This window comes from Equus przewalskii, chromosome 8 (genome assembly GCF_037783145.1).
Source record: "Equus przewalskii isolate Varuska chromosome 8, EquPr2, whole genome shotgun sequence".
Taxonomy (NCBI): Eukaryota; Metazoa; Chordata; class Mammalia; order Perissodactyla; family Equidae; genus Equus; species Equus przewalskii.
This window is the reverse complement of record NC_091838.1, coordinates 5,827,283-5,850,705: the sequence shown is the minus strand read 5'-3', so window position 1 is coordinate 5,850,705 and position 23,423 is coordinate 5,827,283. Positions and strand designations below refer to the sequence as shown.

General features: G+C 34.2%; 1 long non-coding RNA gene across 3 annotated transcripts in view; it reads right to left on the bottom strand.

The window, feature by feature from the left end:
* Nucleotides 1-284: 284 nt before the first annotated feature.
* Nucleotides 285-23,423, bottom strand: part of LOC139084999 (uncharacterized) — a 426,452-nt gene continuing 403,313 nt past the window's right edge. Inside the window, exons 7-8 of one of the 3 annotated variants that reach the window (XR_011542937.1) lie at nucleotides 8,075-8,200; nucleotides 285-1,912 (exon numbers count right to left, since the gene is read on the bottom strand). This is a non-coding gene — a long non-coding RNA (uncharacterized lncRNA). The remainder of the gene's footprint in view (nucleotides 1,913-8,074; nucleotides 8,201-23,423) is intronic. The other 2 variants (XR_011542938.1, XR_011542939.1) reach the window with 2 other exon arrangements.

Here is a 23,423-nt window from a genome sequence, read left to right as displayed (position 1 = left end):
ATATACTGTTATATGTCAATCATATCTTAATAAAAAACAATATAATAATATTATAATACACAGAGAAAAGTCAATTGGAGTTGTCAAAAACTTTAAATTATTATTAATAAATGGCAACTTTGGAAAACATTGTATAGAAAAGACTATTGGAAAAAATCCTTTTATCCTGAAATATATCAATAACATGCTATGAGAGACAGACGTGGTTAAGAAAAGTGGTTAGAGTATGTGACATTACTAAAATTATTTTGCTTATTTTAGTTATTAATATCAGATAGTCAACATAGTTTTTAAAAATTGCTTTATTGTATATGGATATATATTTTCAGAAAGACTTTTAGTTTTGAAAAGTTTTGATATAGAACTATTTCATAGGATATTCAGTAAATAATATTTCAGAATTATATGATGTTAATTGTTTCCAACATTCTCTTTCGCTTGTAATTGCGTGGTTTGAACAATACGTTACACGGATATTCTCACTCTCAGACTGACATGTGAAGCCTCAGGTGGTTCTGCCTCCCCCACTTCATAACTCTGCTGCCTCTTTCTGCCTCCACCTGGGCTATGACCACTTCCGGTACAGAAACAGCCAAGGAGGAAACAGGCTGGAGAACTGTGGCTTTCTGTCCTCAACTACGATATCAGAGCTGGGTTCCCTGGGAACTGTAAATTTTCGTAATGACTTTAGACAACTCTCCCCCCCAAAATTATCAAATTTTCCAGTAAAATATTTGATGCATCATAATCAGGGAATTAAGCAATGAGGGCAAGACTAAATCCTGAAGATGCACACCAGGTAAATGCTTACTAGATAGACATTGTGACTTTGAACTATGACCATCAAATTTTTTTTTGTTTAATATTTGAAAGAAGACTTGAAGTACCCAGGAAAATGGTGATATGGGGGGTTCTGTGAGAACACATCCACCTTTCCAAGTGGCAAACATTAGAATATGTCTTCATTATTACAAAAAAACCCCAAAAGGAAAATATTTCTAACGCTTAATACTGGCAAGCAGACACACACACACATGCGTTATGGATCTTCTTTTATATTAAATACAACTGAGAAAATACTAAATTACATATAAGTAAAGTAAATAATTCCTAAAAGTAATCAACTATCTCTACCAAGCAGAATTTATCTCAGGGAAATTCAAATATAGCTCGTTTGTCTGAAATATAATGAATACATATATATCATATTGAGAGAGAAAAAAAGTCTATCATATCATCATTTAAGAAGATACCCCAAATTTAATACTCAATCTTGATGGTTTACAAATTAAAACTCTTAAAATACCAGAAATAGGATATTTAAATAATGCATAATGCCTATCTTTAATCAAAAATCTATATTATACTTAATAGTGAATCCTAGAATTATTCTTTGAGAGTCTGTAAAAAAGCTACATTATTATTCTTTAATACTTTCTTTATGAAATCTACAAATAAACTAGAAAGTAGATTTAGTTAATTATAGAAGGAAATAAAATTCTCTTTAATTACAGGTAGGAGATTACACAAATTGAAAATATAAAGTAATACATTGAATAATTCCTGTAATTACTAAACAACTTCTATGAATCAATGATATGTCAATACAAATAATCCATAATCTATCTATAAATCAAAATTGGTGTGAGTTTATTATGAGCCAGATCTGAGAACTAGCCTGGGGCCTTCCTTCCCCAAGGAAGAATGGGCACCAAAGAAGTGAGGTGTACAGAGTCGTTGTCCGCCATCTTGGAACAAAGAACATCCATCACATGTGATAGGAATATCTCTTTTACTACAGTCATGAGATGCTGAGCTGGCACAGCAGGTCGGTGGTTAGCAGGTCAGTGGTCACAGGGTGAGCACAGCAGGTCAGTAATTAATCCTTGGTTCCCGGGAAGAGATGCTTAATCTGTAAAGAAATGTTGATATAGGAGGGGACTACATCCCTATCTTTAGGGGCATCGTTCTTGTCTGTGGGACATAGTAAATGTTTAAAGCAGATGTACAATGCATGTTCAACAGGCCATGTGAGGCCCTTTTGGAAAAACAAGGTCAGGCTGAGTTAGTTTTAAACCAAATGGCTTCCTCATATACTCCAATATATGCTATTGATTTTCATTTATTTATCAAATATAAATAACAAATGTACATAAAGAAGAAATAAAATAGCTTATACATTTGAAATCATGTTAAACCTCATTAAAACCACAGAAAAATAATTGATCTATTTCTTATTTGATAGGTAAGAATGGACAATAGAATAGACATAAATAAAAAAACTATTGCAACAGATACTTGATTCTGTGTTGGCAAAGTAAAGCAAGGATATGTGTGAACATCCGATGTGTGTAAAAGTTTCCAGTGTCCAATCGTCTCATCCAGATAGTTCAGGCAGAACTCACACTTAATTCCTGTGAAAATTGTCGTATAAGAACAGACAACCCAACTATGTTGCATTGAAAGCTCTATCTTTGCTGGAGAGGCTGGCCTTGCACAAGGACCAAATCAAAGGAACATTGGCTTAAACATTTGCCTCTGAAAGGCAACCATGGTTAATACATAATTTCAGTCTTTGAAGACAAGTAAGAATTTCTTCTATTTTAAAAATGCTTTTATTCCTCAAATATGTATTGAATCCTTAATCTACGGCAAGCCCTGGAGATCCGTGATGTGTTAGAAAGATTCTGTCTCAGGGAGCCCACGGTATTTCAGCATAGAAAGAAGTTAATATATTAAATATAAAATTGAGGACTTCAAGCTTCTCTTGTGAATCTAAATAAACTCTTCTTAACATATAGTTATTACTATTTCTGGTGGGATTTACAGATAATCTACAGATGGTGAATTTAATAGGGGGATATTAATAATAGACTTGCTCTTTAAGGGGTTGTGCACGGCAAAAGTTGCTGGCATATATTCTTGAAAAGAGTACTTTGTGTGTGAAATTGAATTAGACTAGGGGGGATATGACTATCTTAGTCATAGAGATTGAGGCTACAGGTATATTCATTAATAATGACTCTGAGTTCTGAGAGGAGATGGAGGATTGCAATAAAGGAATAATCATCTTACGAAATGGTCATGTTCTAGCATCTTTTGCTTCTAACTTTGGGAGATGCCCTTTTTAGACATGTAGCTTTAGCATTACTTCACGTATTTAGCTTTACAATTATATTTGTTGTACACGGATAAAAAAGTGAAAAAAACTATTTGAAAGATTTATAAATTAACTTATATGATCATTCAAAAATAAATACATGTAGGGGCCAGCCCTGGGGTGCAGCTGTTAAGTTCGCATGTTCTGCTTTGGCGGCCCGGGGTTCGCCGGTTCGGATCCTGGGTGTGGACATGGCACTGCTTGGCAAGCCATACTGTGGTAGGCGTCCCACATATAAAGTAGAGGAAGGTGGGCATAGATGTTAGCTCAGGGCCAGTCTTCCTCAGCAAAAAGAGGAGGATTGGTGGCGGACATTAGCTCAGGGCTAATCTTCCTAAAAAAAAAAATACATGTATATGTGCAGTTGAATATGTAAAAATATGTATCTAGGATGCAATTTTGGAGGTGATAGAAAGAGAAATAGGATTACATATTTGATTTTGAACAACTTTGTGTTAAAGTTTTCCTGAATTTCAAGCTAATTACTCTATAAAAGTCTATAAAATTTGGATGAATTCATGGTAATTCATAAACTTGATGTATATAACATATTAAAAACAGTTATGAGGGGATTTGGACTGAAAGCCCCTACTACTACCCTGCTACTTTTCACTAGTGAGCTGCTCTTAGTGGTTTTGTAGAATAACTCCTCCTCATTCACTCAGCCTGAGTACCTTAAAAATAGTTTACATTGGAGAAGCAAGGTAAATGTTTGACTTTTTTTCTCTTTAATAACTAATTTTCAATTTTGAGAATAGTGAATTAGTACATTTTTAATCAAATATTTTATCCACAATGTTTTGTTTCATTTTTATCTTTCTTTATCTAATCATCCCACTAGTCAACATTGGCATCTCTAAGATTGAGACAGACAGACTTTATGCGCCTATAAGGTGATGTGATATGAAATACACAGCACCAGGCATGAAATAATCTCTCTCCCTCTACTCACAAACAAATTGAACTTCAATCTATATAAGCCTTTACATCTAAGTTCTCATCAATAGAACATATGAGGGCGAAAGCAATTAACATGTTCAGAATGTAGGGCATTTTCCAATACAACTGATCCAGTTTCTTCAACAACTCTATTGCATTAAATTAAAAAAAAGGAGATTGAGTCTGTTCTGATTAAAGGATTGGAAAAATATAACAATGATATGTAGTGAGTGGACTATGTTTAAACCCTGATTTTGATAATCCAACTGTATAATGACTTTTTTTTGACAATAGGGAGAATTTGAAAATAGACTGAGCATTAAATGATAGTAAGGGATTATTTCTAATTTTGTTAACTGTGGAAATGCCATTGTGGTTATGTCATAAGGTCTCCATTTATTTATTTTTAGATGTTATCTGAAACATTTAGAGAAGAAATGACACGGTGTCTGGGATTTGTTTTAAAATAAATCAGCAGACAAATATAAAAGAAAAACAGGAGAGAATAGATGAAACAATCATAAAAAATTTGGTGTTGAAGCTTAATGTTGATTTTGTTATATATTTTGTATGTTTGAAAATTTTTATATTGAAATTAAAAAAAGTTAAAATAAAGCTGTTGAACAGTGTTAGAGTTGCATAATCGTCTATCAATATGTGTACTATGCAATAATGTAAATGTGGCTGGTGATAAATGTATCGAAATTGAGAAAGAATATGGTAGAAAAGAAAGAGCAAAACTTTTGAGTGAAACAGATCTGGATGTGATTGCTAGATTTTATCTTTGCCTACTGAATGACTTTCGGGTAAGGTCAGAGTTACAATTTTCCCTTATATAAAATAAGTATAATACTTTTTGCAAGGCTAAAATGCAACGATGTTTGAAAATGGCTAATGAAAATGTGTGGAATGTATATTACACTTTATAAATGTTTCTTATAGTAATTGGTCATGATGATGATGATAACGTTGATATTGTCATCATTCTTGTTTCAGAAATCTCATTTGGTCTTGATTTAACAATCTATTCGGTTGAATGAATCTAATGATCTAATGAATCAAATGAATCTAATGATCTAACATTGATCTTAAGTCTATTGGCATCGATGTCTCCAGAAAAGGAATCATTTCCTACATCTTTCTACAGAACAAATATCTATCTTAGGCCCTGTTCTAAGGGTGGGAACAAAGCACTAAAGATACACAATGCATCTGTCCTCAAGTGATTAATATGCTAGCAGGAACATTGCATTATGATTGAAAACACATAAATTCAATCATTTGAAGTACTGAAATATATGAAATTGAATAAATTTCAATCATTGCACTATGATTGAAAACATGAATATTAGTTATAATGTATGCAGAAGCATTGGGTGGAAAGATTTGAATGTGATCAAATTCACACCAAAATCAATGTTCACAACTAAAAGAGGAGATTCACTATATTTTTCTAAATATAACCAATAAAACCAATTTTTGGTTTATTTCTTTTACATTTTCTTATTATATGTCCTATTTTTTATTCTCTACCTGTGCCATAAAATAAATAAATAAAGCAAAATATTTATAAAATATGATAAATTTTGATTTTTTTGTAAAACAAAGCTACTTTATTTCTATTATTTACCTTCTAATCTTACCTGTAATTTCCTTACAAATATCGCTCTATGTGTCAAAAAACTTAAATACCTGGCATAATTCTGAAGATATATGTAATTTTAAATCATATGTTTAAATATAGCTATGCAGGATACTTACCAGTAAATTATTAAACAGAAAGGAAAAAATAATGGTTTATTTCCTCTGCTTATATGCAGTAGGGTTATGTATACAGGCAAATCACCACTAGGACCAGAAAGCTTTATGCTATCATTTTCAAATTTCTGCAGTAAAATTACTCAATTTCTTCAGCCCACTTTGTGAGACAGCATTTGTAGAGTAACAGGCAGGCAATTATTTAAAAGTCTGACCTGCGGTAAGTTTATTGTTACCGAGGTAATCTTCTGTATAACATGACTCTTTCTTTTACTTCCCATTAAGTCATTTCTCCCTACCTTCACCCTAATTTTAAGAAAAGCACCGGATTTTCTGTTTTGAAAGAAAGTGCTCATAATTTTTAAAAAAATTATATGCTTGAAAGAAAAACATAAAAAAATTTCCCATGTTATATTTATTTTCAACTTACTCACGTTATGATTCTGATTATTAGAATGTCATAAGCCTAATTAATGTGTATTTCTCTATATTAACTTTTATCTTTATAAGTACAATTCTTACTGTAGGTCTTTAGCACTGTGGGCAGCTATTTATTTTTAAATTTTAAATAGATATGATGATCTTTGCAGTATTGACAAATCAAAAATTTCCTGTCTTTGGAGACTTACAGGACTCTTTTCCACAAATATTAGTAAAAGCTTTAGCCATCTGAGCAGGTAACCTTAACCTATTCTTTCAGCCGGGAACCCAGTTTGGATCCTACTGTTCTTTTATGAGCCAGTGAGTTTTGCATTACTGTACCTGTCTTATGGCTCAAATTTTAAAAGAAAATCTATAAGATCTCTGCATCTGTCTGGATGTTTTTGTGTGTCTATATGTATGTTATAGGTGTGTGATATTTTCTACTTCTGGATGATATATGGCCAAAATTAATTTGTAAAGAACTCTATTTAGTTAGCTTAAAGACAAACAAACATTTATATAAATCAAGTATACTCTCAGAAATATTGAAACTAACCCAAAAGTTTGTCAAGTTCATGTGATCCAGGATAATCTTCAGTAAATAAAAACTAGTTTAAGTTTGTTGGTTTAGTTAAAATAGTCAGGTCTTTAGAGTTACCAGCATTAAATATAATACTTTTATTCTACCTATCAGGCTCTGAATATCAGCTTACAGTATGGTCAACTTCTGACCATAAAGCTCTTTAAAAAAAAAAAAAATCCTTGAAAATATCCCATCAGATTTCAGCCAGGAGAAACAGTAAATATTCCTGACAGTATTGAACAATCCTGTGGGGACAAGAGGCATCTTAAAGAAAATGCAAAAGATACTATCCTCCCAAGATCTAGAGCCACTCCCAAAGATAACCAAAAGAAAGACTTGGACAATTCTCCTGAGAGCTAGCAAAAGTCAGTAGGACTCTAGCTGCAAACGGAGTACAACCCACACTTCTGTATGGCCATTTCTAGCCACAAATGGGGTGCGACTCACATCTCTGTCTGTTCATATTTTTCGGGCCCCCAACCTGACAGTTGCCAGGCCAAATTCTCAGGACACAAAATGAGACAAATAAGAAGGCAAAAGCTGTCCTTTGGAGAGAAAGGATTGATAACCGATGTTTTTCCTGCCAATCTGAATTTGGAAAGGAAGGGACGACATAAAATATTACCTTCCTCTCTCCAGCGGGCACCACAGAGATTGGGAGAGCTGACTTTGGTAAGAATTCTCATCCTTTGGCAGCTTCTGCCAGTTTTCCCAGGATGCCATCTGTAGGCATAGGACCAAGTGGGGTGTCCCACTAGGTCTCATCCTGGTTTCCAGAAACTGCAGCAGAGGGAGAATAATTTTCCCTGTATAGTGAGTGCCTGGCCGAGACCCCTTTTTCTCTCGGGCACCTCAAAAATGGATAAGGTGATCTAAGATGGTTAAAAGTTCTCCACTGTGGCCACTGTAATTCAAGATTATCTTTGATAAGGTTAACTTACTTGTTTAGTCTTAAAACTAAATTTTACCCACCTGAGGCTTCTCACTGGACCCAGTCTAGTTTAAGTTGGACCCAGTCTGACCCCAAACCCAGTCTGGTTTCTAAACAGGACCCTGTCTGACCCTGGACCTCGTCTGGTTTTTAAATTGGATCTGGTCTGACTCCAGCCAGTTTCTATACCCGGTCCAGAAAAAAAAAACCTCAAATAATGTCTGAAAGCTTATAACAAAAAAACTGTGAAAGTAGGATCCAGGACCTGCGAGGGACTTACCCATGACCTCCAGGGGCAATGGGAAAGTGGTGAGCTCCAGGGGCTCAACAGGAACCTACTCCTTGTTGCTCACCATGCCTGGGGTCCACTGGGCATCTCCTTTGGTTTCCTCTTCTGACACCAAAACTGTTGAAAGATAAAATGAGGCATATTCAAAATTTTAAGAGTTCATTTGAATAAAAATGAATTCAAAGCAGGCAGCACCAAACCAGAAGTGGTTAAGAGCACTCACCAGTGGGACAATTCTTTCCTTTACTGGGGGCTTCCAAGAATCAAGAGATGATTATAAAAAATATGGAATAATTAATTCAGAAAATATTCACCGAGTGACAGGTGCCAGCATTAAGTCTGGGGCTGAGGACTTAAAGATGAATAAGGAAGTCTTTCCCTTAAATAGCTTACGGTCTAGAAGAGAGATTGTAAGACTCAAAGTGGGATGTCACCAGTGAATTCAGGGAAAACCGTAGATCAGAAATTTTGCCCATCCCTGAGATTGTTCAGCGTGTGGTACAGCTTCATGTGGGAAATTTTCTTTCTATTAGCTCAGAAAATGGTTAAGCCCTCTGCCCTTTCTGAAGGTTGAAACTATTCTAAATTCATGCGCTCAACTCCGTTTTACAATTTGCTTAAATTGTTTTAGGAGCACATCTCTCTTTCTTAAATCTCCTCCCAGGAGAGGATTAAAAGCCCTGCTGAAATTCAGGGAAAACGTAAAATAAGATTTTAGCTTTTGAGCACCATGCGAGTCGCAGAAATTCAGGGAAGACGTAAAATAAGATTTTAGCTTTTGAGCACCGTGAGAGTTGCATGCACCTCAGAGGCTGCGCCAGCAGGCCAAGTTGGGCAAGACTCACGATGAGCCACGTGCCTGAGTTGGCACTGACTGGACTTTTCCTCTCTGCACGTGTCCGGCAGAGTTATAGGCTGAGACTAGGAGAAATTTGTGTGTGTGTGTGTGTGTGTGTGTGTTTTAAATTGGGGTGTTTACTAAAAGTCATGAAAAAGTTCAAATATGTGTACAAAACCTTCTAAAGAAGCTCATGTACACAATTAGAGAATTTCCCTGTATGGATGTATATATTAGCTCTTCTAGTAATTACCTTCAAAATAACTATATGACAGAAAAGAGTGGGTAAAATACAGTTGTTAGCTTCTCACACCACTCAAATCGAATGTCAGAATAACAAAGAAATTAAAGAATTGGCCTGGATAATTGTCCTTCATTATTTCAGTCCATAAGCTGCATCCAGGGGACAAAAACACCCTCCACTGAACACCTCCCACTCTGTCCCCTTAATCACACTGTATGAACACAGAGGCCTTTCAAAGAAAGGAGTGGAAAGTGGTCCTAATTTAGCTGAGAAACTGAGTAGACGATGTTTGATTTTTTTTTTTTTACTATTACATGTAAATTAGCGTAAAATTAAAGTAGAGTTACTCTTATTTATACAAACAGCATCTATAATAAAGTATCAACTTGAGAATGGCCAGGAGGACCTTGCAGATGAAATGAGCACTGGACCACACCTTGACAAAGACAAAGACATACATTCATATATAAGGAATTAACGTAAAAGTGTTCCAATAATACCCCTGGAGAGACTTTTAAAATAAACAAAATCTTATTGAAGATTTGTTTTCAACCCAAGCTGTTGATAAATCCAAAAGATAAAGCCCCACTGAAGATTAGTTCAGTCCAAAATGAAAAGAAATGACATAAAGAAACAATCCAATGTGAACCAGAATCAGTAGATACAGAAAGAAAAGCACAAGTCTCCTGATCTTGTTACATCTTAGAAATATTGGAGAGAAGCTATTAAATAAATATATTTAAGATAAAAAAATCATAAGAAAATAATTTAAAAATAAATAGAAAATGAGCAGGATACTAAGACCAAAAGACAGATAGTCTTGGGGGAAAAAACAACAGATCTTGAGGAATTAAAAAGATATTTTCTTTAAAATTACCCATAGTGATAAGATGATTATTTAACTGGTATTACATATTGAAGATATTAGTCAGAAAGAGAAATTCAGAGATAAAGATGTTGAAAAAACCTAGGACATCAATCAAATAGACTGAGAAGTTCAACATTCAGTTCATAGAAGTTCCTAAGCTGAAGACAGAAAGTAAAAGCGGCTGCTCAAAAGATAATGTCTGAGAAATTTACAGAATCAATGAAAGACATGAACCCTCTGATTTAGGAAACTTTGGAGGCAGAAAAATCACACCTGGGAATTCAAGTAGAAATGAAACAGCAGTAGATAAAATAGAGACAGAAGGTGTGAAAGGTGGCCAGAAGAAAAATGAATTGTTTACAAAAGGATAACAATTAAACTGGCAGTATTAAAAGAAGCCACAATATGATAGTATGTTCAAAATGCTGGGAGAATATCATTGTAAATCTAGGTAGCTAAGCTGTCTTTTAGGATAAAGAAAAAAATAACATTTCAGACAAGAACAAAGAATTTTCCACTAACAAAACCTTGCTGAAAGAAATTTTTAAAAAGATATTCTTCAAGAAGTAAAAATAAACTCAGAAGATGTGAAATTCAAGATGAAATGGTGGTGTTGACATAAATAGACCAATGAGACCAATGAAATAGAGAATCAAAAACAGGTTGCACTTCTACAGTCTAACGATTTATGACAAAGATGATAATTGCAGAACAATAGAGAAGGTGCTGAGTCAATTTGATATCCATATGGAAAAATTATACCGACACCTTCCTCACACCATACACAAAATTAAATTTCAGATCAATCAAACGTGAAAGGTAAAACAATAAAGTTTTTGAGTGAAAACATAGCAGAATATCTTGATGACATAGCCGAATATCTTCATGACCTTTGAGTTGGCAGACTTGTTAAACAGAGCATTAAAAGAAAGTGGTAAACTGGCTTCTGTTAAAATGAAAAATTCTTGTTCAACAAGAGATACCATTAAGAGAGAAAAAGACAAGCTGCTCAGTAGAGGAAATCATGCATAATACATATATCTGAAAAAGGACTTATATGCAGAATGTATAAAGAACATTTATCAATCAATCACAAAAAGGCAGAAGACTTAATACAAAAATTGGCAAAAGAAAACTTCCAAAGAGGATCTACAAATGGTCCAAAAAGCATATGAAAGGTGCTTGTGTTCACTAGTCATAAGTTCATGCCAGATTAAAACTGCAGCGCAATATCACCACAGGCACACTGCAATGATTAGAATGAAAGACAGATATGTACACCACGTGTTGCAAATAACCTGAAGCCACTAGAACTCTTATGCTGCTGATGGGATAATAAATTAGCACCACAACTTTGGAAAATTATTTGGTTGTAGCTATGAAGTTGAATATGTGCATGCCTTAGGCTTTGGTGATTGTGAATAAGCCTCAGTTTACTTCCTGCTAAAGGAAGATAATAACATCTATTTCACAAGGTTACTGTAAGGATGAAATTAAAAGTGATTACAGTTAAAAAATAGAACAACCCTTAGTTTAGTTTGCTTTACCAGTCATCACGGTGTAATTACAGTATTTTGCAGAGTCCGGGTGCTTAAAAGTTGATTGAATCAAATATTTTATTTAAATAATAAATATTTAAAGAAAATTTCTTCTTTTGCACCATGGAAGAGAAAAAATAAAGTTTTACTTCAGTGAACAATAGACTGAAGTGAGCATCGGCACAAGTCTGTGATGGACACTTCCCTGTGTCACGTTTAGGTGCTTGGATTTCAAACTGGGCTCAAATTCCACCTTTGGTATCTTCCTAGGAGTGTGATTTATGGCAAGTTATTTAATTGCTGTGAGCCTCTTTTGTTCGCCTTTCTAAATTGGAGATAACGTGTCTATCACGTTATAAGCATTCAACAAATAATATTTTTACTGTTCAGTAGAGGTAGAGATGAATATCATGAAAGGGTTTAAACTTCCAAGTTTGTTTGAAGAAGAAAAAGAAATGCCTGAGTCAATGAGTAAGCAAAGAAACAAACAAAAACCAGAAATGCTTTGTGGTATTGAGAAGAGATTCCCAGGAACCATAAAAAAATACCATATAGTCAACTCTAAATATTCTTAATTAGACTTTATAAACATTCAATATATGCATAGAAAAAGACACCTTTAATTCAGTACTTTCTTCTCTAACTTTTGATTTTGTTTGCTTATTTCTCAAGTCAAAGAGATTTGATCTAATTCACATTGACATTTCAGTAAAGAATTATAGGGGTTTTTGATTTGTTTTGGCTTTTTCTTTGGCTGTGTTGGTGTGATTGGATAGATCAATAGATCATGAGCTTTAACCAATTTTTAATCAACTGTGTTGCCACTTAAACTCTTTACCCCAGATAACATTGCTGTCATGTAACGGCAGCTTTCAGATTTGCAAATGCAACATCCTGGTGGAACAGCCTGTTAGGAAGTTATTTTCAAGTAAGTGTTCCTAGAAGTTCTGTGAAATTCATTTTGACCCTGGGTGGGGAGGGGTTGGGGATGAGAGGGCTGAGTTCTCAGGGCTAACTCCAAGTTCAACCAGAATGGTTCCTTTATTTATCTGCTTACACAGTGAGCTTTTCTACATAATAGGAGATGGGAGGCTATTGCTATTTTTAACCACAGTTACTTTTAATTAGAATCGAATTAGTAATTAAAGGAATATTTTCATAAATTTGTTTAGGCACATTCAGCAGTAAGAGAAAGAGTATGCTTACTTGTTCTGTATCATAAAGAACAAAACACTTCTGCACTGTAAAGAAATCTGGTAACGGTGGGTGAGAAGAGGAGGAAGGAAAGAGAGAGAAGGGCAGAAGAGAAGCAGAGACTGGGTGAAGGACGGTTCAAGAAATATTCCTTGTGGTGGGAATATTGACCAAATGGTGATGTCTACTCTTCCATTGGAAATCATGGTGTTTCTCTGATGTAAGACCCTCATCTGATTCTCTCCCATATAATAAGTAGAGCTTATTGCGTCATGAATGTTCCTTATAATTTATATTGCTAAGAGGGCTGAGAAGATGTTAGACACCACACTAGAGGCAGTTCTCGTGAAAAGGGGCTCTGAGGTAGAGGAATCCATGAAAATGTCACCACAGCAATTTCATATAGATCCAAGAGGACAGTCTGACTTCCAAGGGGTGTAGAATTTTAGGGGTTGGAAGTATTGAACCAATAGGTCTAGAGTGTGCACCTGGAATCGGGGCTACGTGAATAACGGTTCATTGGAAGAGAGGATTTTGTGCTTAGTGTGAAAACTCTTCCTGTAATAAGTGATTCTTGCAATTACATCCTGTTTTGACCACAGAAAAAGCCATCCTATGTTCCATATACCATAAGAATTTTTACTGGAGCTGAATCTACTACAAAGATCACAAAAAAAACGGTTTAACTCAACCCTTTTCTGGCTAAATGGGAGGGAACATCCTTACTAATGGCATGGAGATCACAGTCACAAAGGATTGTTGATTTCTGAGAACTAAGGAGGACCAAAGAGGGCCCTCGGCAGGGGACCTTTAGCTACTTCACACTTCAGTAAGCTTTTGCTGTACAGTGTGAATTTCCCTAGAGTGTACTGTTTGCTAGTCAACACTTGGATCCACCATTCTAAGCCACTTCTTTGGTCAAACTGTGAATCTCTTCTAAAAACCTAATGGTAAAAAGTTGATGGTTAATACTCATTCGTTGAATGAATAAATGAATGGATGAATATCATTTAAAGCTTTGTAAATACCATATTATGTATTGCTAAAAACGTTCTAACCTACTTTTTAGATATTCTTTCATTTTGAAGGGAGAAATATAAATGTGAATCTTATATTAGCACTTTGTTAACTGTGAATGTAAAAACGGTATTTAATAATACCACTTCTGATAGTAGAATTTGGATATGAACCTAAATAGTAGTCACACAGGGTCATTTATGTGTGGTCATAATTGGAGGAGCTGTGGAGCCAATTTGCATGAGATACAATGAGGCTTCTAAGTGAAAGCTCTTCCTAAGAAAGACAGAGTCAGAAAAATAAATCTGAGAATATGTCAAGATTAAAGAAGATTGGCAATTTGGGGCCTGTGTTGATCCTATTAACCTTTAGCCCTAACGGTTTCCCTTCCCCCTTCTCTTTATCCCAGGTTCTTGTGCCAGAGTACAGAGGAGTGGAAACTAAAGAAATGTATTTGAAATAGCTACTTCATTAAAATGTCTGTTAGGCATTGGTACCATAACTCAGCAATATTCTGAGATCCGTATAAGAGAAATGTGAAAAAGGAAAGAGAGAATGATGTCCCTTACTTGTGCAGAGAATCCTGAGCACAATGAAGCCTTTATACATCCTAGATCCTGGAGTGTTTACTGGTGGCATCAGCCCTTGAGGCCTTTTTGGCACGGGTGTATGGCAATCATAGAGAGGCATTTGTCCACCCATTCATTTACACATTCATTCAACAAAGATTTATTGGGGTCTTAGACAGGATTTAATTGAGTGGCACAAACCCCTTTTTTGAATTAGTGTTGGACCAAACAGACAAGTGGATCGATAACTTCCAGGACATTGTGAAAGAGGAATGTACCATGTGACATAAGATTATTTAGATGGGCAGTCAAGACTACTCAGAGATGATTTCCATGCCAGGGTCACAGCCTGAGTGTTAAAGGAAGAGTACGTGTTAGAAGAAGAAGGTTTTCATGGCAGCGAGAAGAGTAATTGTGAAGCACACAGACATGAGACAAAACTAAATCTTCAGAATATTTTGGCAAACTGCGTGCTACCATCTACATGGAGCCTTCTTTGGTTTATTTAAATAGGCCATAAAATTCATAAAGCATTAATTTTGAAATACTCAAAGGAAATAGGCACATTTCTTCAATTTAGTTTGTTAACTCCTCTGTACTTCTCATGCCTCTTACACTCTCCTTTCTAATATTGACTCAGGTATTTCTGTTGGTTGTTTCTCTTTCAGTTGGCTTTTTACAGTATCCTAGGTCGTGTTTTGTGTTTGCCAAGCAATCACTGTGAATCCTTTCTTGGATCATAGTGAAAACTCCAAAGCTTCTCTGTCTTCACCCTGCCTCAATCACTACCTCTGTAGAATTATAACCAATCTCTAGGTTTTTACATAAACTTCCTTAGCACAAAAATTCACAAATCGAACTAGACATTCCTTCTGCTTAGATGGTCTTGGTAGCTGTGCTCTTCAATTGACCCCCTCACATGTGGGCAGTTTCTATAATAAAGTGAAAAATGAAATTATGTTAATTTAAAACTTTGTGATGTGTTCTGATATCCATTCCAGGTGCCTGTGGTTCAGATAGATATTTTTGGCAATGTTCTGCGAAGTTGGAAAAACATCGCTCTGTGGGTTTCTCAGAAACATTTGCAATTTTTCTCCTATGCATTGTGCTAGTAGCAACTTCTAATCAGCAGGAAACCGGGCATGAGCGATTTATCCATTAAGTGAGTCATTTGAGGTAAGCAAAAGAGAGACTTGCTGATGCTTAAAGTGATATTTTTACATTTTGGTCAAAGGCCATTTCTCATAAATGTTTTAAGATATGCTAAGCTGAGAGTATTTTGGTTCAATTGTTAGTGGGTTAACAAAATCTCAATATTTTTACCGTGATTTTTTTTTTAAAGAACTCAAAAATAGCTATGGGACTTTTTCCAAGACTACTTAAAAATCACTTTTGAGTTGAGATGTCAAACTTTTAAAATCACTTTTGGAGAATAAGAAATACATTTAAATGTATCAATTAATATAGAAATAAAGTTTAAAAACCAAATAACAAAAGCAAAAGAAACTCAAATGTTATAAATCGTCTAATCTTTAAAAGACTTTAAAAACTAAACTTTTAAGGTGCAATTCTGTTCGTATCGCTATCTGGTTTCTACATTACTTTTTCCAATTTTTTATTTTGAAAAATTCAAATCTATAAAGAGTTGTGGGAATAGTACAGTCATCAAATAATAACATTTTACCACATGGCTTTGTCTTTCTCGAATATTTCAGCATGTACTTCAGAAAACAAGGATAATCTTCTACATTACTATAATAAAATCATCACAGTCAGGAAATATAACATTGAAAAATATAATTGTTTAGTATATAGTCCACATTCAAATTCCTCCAGTTGTCCAAATACAATCCTTAATAGACTTTTTTTGATCCAGACTCCATTAAAACTAACATTACATTTAGTTGTTATTCTCTTTAGTCTGTTAATAAAGCAAAGCTTTGCCAATTGTTAATAAATCAAAACTAAACTTATTACAACTAGTTGAAGTAAGGGAAAACCATCTTGACAGAACAAGATTCTCAAAATAGATAATTAAGTTCAAATGGTTCCAAATCGAAGAATGCACCCCAATATGGATTCGTCTAATGGTTTTCTCAGGATTTGACTGAAGTTAAACATTTTTGCCAGTCATACTACAAAGGTGATTTTTGTGTCCTCTGTACAGAATATGACGTCAGTTTGTTTCATTATTGGTGACATACAGCTTGATCATTTCTCTAAGGTGTTATCTCTCAGGTTTATTCACTACACAAGTTCTTTTTAATAAGTGATCTATGTGTGGGGGGAAGTTTATGAGAATATGAGTATCATATTCTGCATAAATCCACTGATATTATTAGCTCCTATTGATTATTTCTGTTATTACTATGATAGGTGAAAAATAATAAATTTTAATTTCTGTAATTTTTTGACTTTCTTTAGTTGGTATTTGTCTGTAAAGAAGAGCTTTTCCTTTCCCTTACTTTGTAATTATTATTATTTAATAACAATGTAGATATTAGGCTCCTTTCTTATTGCAGTGTGTTGTGCTCTTATTCATGTTGATACGGAAGCCATTCCACATGTGGCGAGTGGAGCTTATTCATGCCGGCTCCAGGATCCTTTTGAGACAGTCCTATAATCTTTAAAAGAAATTGCTTACTTTCTGCAACAAGGAGACTTTCTAGTCTTATCTTGTACATTCCCTGCCTTGGTCCTGGAATCAGCATTTCTCCAAGGAACGCAAGTATTTTTCTATGCATTTCCAAGCCATCGTCACCCACCCCCTGCAGGTGGTCATTTCATGGCTTCAGGTTTTCACTTCCTGTACTTATTTTTTTCAAAATTAAAGCAATACTTACTAAATATTCCTTCTCATTCTTTCTTACCCAAAAAAGGAGTGCATTATAGGTACTTTATGGAACTTTTTTTTTCGCTAAAGAGCTTGTTTATCCTGGAAATCACTACATATGAGATAATAGAAATTTTCTTCTTATTTAAAGCTGCATAGTACTTCATTTTGTGGTGAACAGTCGTTTACTCAATCTACTGTATATGGGTTATGTTTTTTAATTGTATTTTTTAAAGTGTGTCTTAACTGTAAATTCCTAAATTGGGATCATTATGTCAAAGGGTTAACACATGTGAAGTTTTGTTAGATACTGCCAAATTCTTCCCAGAGGGCTAAATCTATTTTGCATTTATACCAGCAATATATGAAAGTCCGTGTTTTCACAGCCTTCAAACAGACTGTTTTCAAACTTTTGTTTTTGTCGATCTGTCAAAGAATATATGGATCTTAGGATTGGTGAAATAACTATGACTTTCTTTATTACTAGTGAAGTTAAATGTGTTTTCATATGTTTAAATGTTATTTATATGTCTCGTGTCTCTTTTTGCAAGCTATTTATAACTTTTGTCCTTATTTTTATTTGGTTTTGGTGTTTTCCCCTGTAATTTGAAATGTAAATTGAAATGCAGAATTTTTTTCAATATTTCCTTTTATTACATCAGTATTTTGAGTTATAGTTAGACTTTTTTCCACCCAGTTTAGAAAGGAATACCATTGTGGTTTTCTCTGGTAATTGTATAGATGTAATTTGTATATTTAGATCACTGATTCATTTGGAGTTTATTTTTTACTCTTTTTCTTTTCCAATTCTCATGCCTCTAATTGTCTCTTCTAATCTAATTTCATGGGCAGTGCCTCTAATTTATTGTTAAATAGTAGTGGAGATGGAAAGTATTCTTGCCTTGTTCTTGAACTTGATTGGCGTGTCTCTTTTTCTTCCACATTAAGATGCTGGTGTTAGGGCTCAGATATAGTATTATATGTATGTGTGTATATTTCTATATTATAGAATAATTTTAATCAGAAATGGGTGTTGGATTTTATCACAGGCTTTTTAACATCTATGGAGATAGTTATGTATTTTTTATGCCTATCAATATAGTGAATTTTACAAGTGAATTTCTATCTTTGCATTTATTAAACTTCAATTAGTGATGATATGCTATTTTCTTAATTAGTATTGGATTTTGTTTGCTAATATTTTATTTATGATTTTTGGATCGATATTAATAAATAAACTTGGTATGTGCTAAATGTTTTCAGTTTAAGAACAATGTTATTACTGCTGCCTAAAAACATTTTGAAGTGTTCCTTAATTTTCTGTGTTCTGTAACAATTTGTGCAGCGTTGGAATTATCTGGTCTTTGAAGTTTTGGTAGAATTCTCTATGGAATCCTCTGGACCTGACTCTATTTTGTTGGGTGGTCCTTTAATAACTCTCTCACTCTATGCCTCTTTCTGTCTTTCTGCCTTTCTCATTCCCTCCCTCTCTTTCTCATATGGAAATTGTCTGCTTAAACTTTTTGTGTCTATTATAATCAAATTTGATTAATTATATTTTTCTGAGATATCTATTTCATCTAAGATTTGACATTTCTTTGCATAAAGTTGTGCAAAGTATTCTCATAATATTTTACATCCTTCTGTTTCAGTTTTGTCCTTGTCCTTACCCTTGTTCTTCAAGCATTGTTGTCACCTTTGTTTTAATCTGAGATCTACAATTAAGTATATTTAGTGCTCAAAATCAGTCCTTCTGCTAAAGTTTTTTCAGTCATCTCTTGAGTGGAGTAAGCTTTTCCTGCAACTGAATTTGTAGGAAGGACTCATACAGTATTCCCTGAGTTCTTACAGGATTAAACAGTTTCAACAGACTTGATGCTTGTTTCTCTCATTATTTCAACTTTGTTTTCTCTTAGTTATTAGAATGTCTTTCTTAAATCTCCCATATTAACTTTGAAGTTTAAGCTTTCTCTCCTTGACACTGAATAATTTAGTTAATATTATCCTATGTTAATATTACTATTAACATATGCTAATATTTATCCTAATATTGAAAAATTAGTTTCATAGTAAATGAACTTAGATGTCCATTTCTCTTCTAAATTTTGGAATTGATAATTCAAGGCTTTTTAATGTAAGTTTTTACTTAAGACTGTTTAATTCAGTTTGGAGTGTTATGTTGAAGTTTTTAATTAAGTTGGTTCTTTTTAAATTTGCTGGCTCTTATTAGAATTTTCTATCAGCTGAGATCTTTTGATTCTCCTTTTATTGTTTTCTTTTTATCTTAGGTCTACAGAAAAGTACTCTGCAATTTTCTGTTGATTCAGTGTTTTAAAAAAATTACTCTGGAATGGCAACAACAAATGTCTACATATAAGCTGAGACTTTCCAGTGGCTAATTAGGTCTCTGTTCGAGAGTTCTCTTTTCTGCTAATCTATTGAAGTGCATATATTTATTTAATGGATAGTGCTCTTTTCAGGGAAAGAGGTTTTGATTTGTCTTCTCTTTTTATCATGTCTTTTTCTCTTTCTTTAGAGAAATAAATTTTCTTTTTCTTTTACATTCTTGCCTTTCACAATGAAGTCTCGAATCTGTGCCTCCCCTTTTCATATTGCACTTTTCTCCCCGAGAAGTGGTGATATAAATGAATGGAGTAAAATAAAAATTATACAAGAAAAGGAAAAGAAAAGCAAAAATAACTGGAAATTCTTAAGAGAATATGCTACTTGGATAAAATTGATAGAACGATGAGGTTGAAATAACAGGTGATACATTGGCTTAAATATAAGTTGGATTTATTACTTCTCATTACAAAAAGGTGAAGTTGGGTTAATTCTGTGACTTCTTGCTCTCGAAGACACAGGATGCTTTACACTTGACATTGCCATATTGAATTTTGTTTTTATATTTGCCCTCTTATGGTCTAAATCACTTGGAAAAGAGTGTTCTTATGTAAGAAATGGCAAAGACCAGAAGAATGTCCTTTTCTTGAGTGAGTAGGGCGAACGTTTTTAGAATCTTAACTTCCCCTACTGCCACAAACCTGGTTTTTTTCCTTTCTGTCTACTTGTCCAGATTCCATAAAATCATATATAAGTTTACCGAGATTAATTTTTAGATGAATCAATATTTCCATGTCCTGGACCACAAGGTATTTAAATTCTGTGTTCTTTTAAAAAGCAAAAAAGTGTATGTGATGATTGTTGATTAACTCACCAACTGTGTCTGACACAGGTAATAAGCATAACAAATTCCTCTAAAACATAAGTGCATTTAGTTGGAGATAAAATAATAAGAACATCCTAAGAATCTGAAGGATAGCAATCGTGAAAATATCGTAGAGTAAGGTAAGAATCATAGTATCATCTTAGAACACATATCTGAGAGATAATAATCTTAGACCATTCAGTAGGGTCTTAATGATTTTTCTCTCTAGATTAGAGTAACTGTAGGAGGTCTTTGGGAAGAAAGTCACAGCACAGAGAACTTAGCTCTTTGCTGTTTCTAAAGATTCAACTCCTAAAATTTGAGATCTTACATTTGTGGACAGTCAATATCAATTACCTGTTAATGATGATCCTTCTGGTTCTACAAACTTACAAAGCTGGTGCCAAATTCTCCCCTTACACAACATAGTGCCCAAGAAAGTGTTAAAAATTACCTCATTGTATCCTTATTAGGGGTCATACGTGAAGAGGCAAGGAAATTGAGCATTATTTTCCCCCAACTTCTCTTCCCCTTTTGGGAGAACCTGTACGTTAGAAATTGTGCCTCCTTAGCCCTAACGACTAGGCCATGCTGGGTAATGTTGACTATAGTTAATAATACTATACTGCATATTTGAAAGTTGCTAAGAGAGTAGACCTGAAAAGTCCTCATTCCAAGAAAAAACATTTGTAACTATGTATAGTGATGGATGTTAACTAGACTTATTGTGGTGATCATTTTGCAATATATATAAATATCAAATCACCATGTTGTATACTTGAAACTAATACAGTGTTATATGTCAATTATATCTCAATAAAAAAAGAACACAATGACACAAAACAACATAATAAAATGTAAGGTACATCATTCCATTAAGAAGAAAGGAAAATGAAGTAACTGTTTACTTAAAAACAAATCCAGAAAGCTAGATATGATGACTATTTCCATGATAAATTTATTGTGGGGAATATCAAAATTATACAATTATTTATATATTCCAATATAAATTGTTTTACAAGTATTGAAAAATAAATATTAATAGCAATAGTACACTGGTGAAAATTAGAAGTTGGACACTAATTAAAAGGACAAAGGACAAAGTGCTTTATTAAAAGGACAAAGTTTTCTCAGATTACTGGTCTGCTCTTAACAAGAAATCATAATAAAAATTTCTTTATTTTTAATGTAATTTGCCTAGAAAACAAAGATCGTGTGTTTGTTCTTTATGAAGTCTTCAACTACTTAGAAAAGCTGAGTTTTGTCAATGTTAAAGGAGCTGGGTTTTGCTTAAAACTACATAACCATCTGTATTTGCCCTTAAAATCTTTTGTTGCTTTGGTTAAATGGATAATTAAATATTGTTTCATCAAAATCTATGATCCTTTCTGATCAAATGTTTTAAAACCTTTTTGATATTTTTAACAAACTTCCCTCAAATCAAATTCTAAATAAAGTCTTTTTAACCTGAGAGATGTTAACCTAATTAGGCTTATTCAATATGTTAAATTACATGGGAAAAATCAAATAAGCAATCGTTTCTATATGGGTATATATTGTTAGTGCTCCAAGAATTATGTGAAATTCCTGGAAATATGATATGCCCTACTATAATGTTATCAATCATAACTGCAATTATTATCTTAAAATGTTGCATGTCACAAAAATAACCAAGTTCCCCTGTGAATTTCATTATAATGACCTCTCATCAGATCTTTAGAAGTGGGCATCTTAAAGTCTTTTGTCATTTATAGATAGGTTGTTTTGTTTGCTTTTTGGTTTTCTTTTAATGAGGAGGATTGGCCCTGAGCTAATGCTTGTTGCCAATCTTCCTCCATTTTGTGTGTGGCATGGCTTGATGAGTGGTGTGGGTCTGTGCCCAGGATCTGACCCCGTGAACCCAGGCCACTGAAGGATAGCACGTTGAACTTAACCACTATGACACCAGGCCAGCCCCAATAGGCAGGTTTTTCTTACTCTGATACTTTGGCAAAGAACTGTGGCTGAAAAAATGCTTTATCTTCAAAGAGATTCATAGAAGAGACTTTGACAAGTACTCTAGGATACAGGTTTTGAGAACTTTGGGATTATAACACTGAACTGGGCGGGAACTTCTAAAATTCTTATGGGAAACTGATTGCTTTAATATTTTGTTTTCTGGATTTAAAGGACCCCTTTTTCTCCTCTCCTTTAACTGATATATAACTTACAGCAATTTGGTAACGTGTATTTTTGCAACAATGGTTGAAGCATTTATCTTTTTCTCCCTACCTGATCCCTCCAGAATTCTGAAATTCTTATTAAATACCTTTATTTTCATCACAATATATGTATTTGCATAAGTCCAATAAGAATCTATTCTCTTTATAACAGGATGCGCAATGCACCTACCCTACTTCCTTTGATCCACAGCTGATAAAAGGGGATATACTTCAATTTGGCAAAGGCTTAATCAAATTCATAGAAAATAAGCACACTTTGGTAGAACAGTCTTTCCACAGTGCATCCTGGGAGAGAAAAACACCAGATGTTGTGATCTGCAGCCCAGAGCTTTTATTGAGACAGTGGAAAAGACACCTTTAGAAAGATTCCCTCCAACCTCGCTTGAAGGAAACTTATCAGCTACTATTAACCAACCCTGGTGTCACTAATTTCCAAGGAACAGATTCTTGGATTCATAAGTTACATCTAAAGAAAGCACTGAACCCTGACTGGACCTGTGCACCAACTGGTGTCCTGAAAGTAAGACTTCCAGGAATTGAAGCAGACGACAGCTGAGTGACCAGCTTTCCCAAGGTTCTGGGCCAGGCCCGTATATTTTTTATACCCTTTCTCACTGAACATTCTGTCATTCCCTTCATACTTATCTCTTTTTTTAAGCTTTTTTAAAAGATTGAGGTCCTGTTGGTTTATAGCATTATGTAAATTTCAGGTGCACATCATTATGTTTCAACTTCTGGATAGGTTGCACCCTGTTCACCACCAAAAGTCTAGTTGCCGTCCATCACCGTACGTACGTGCCCCTTTACCC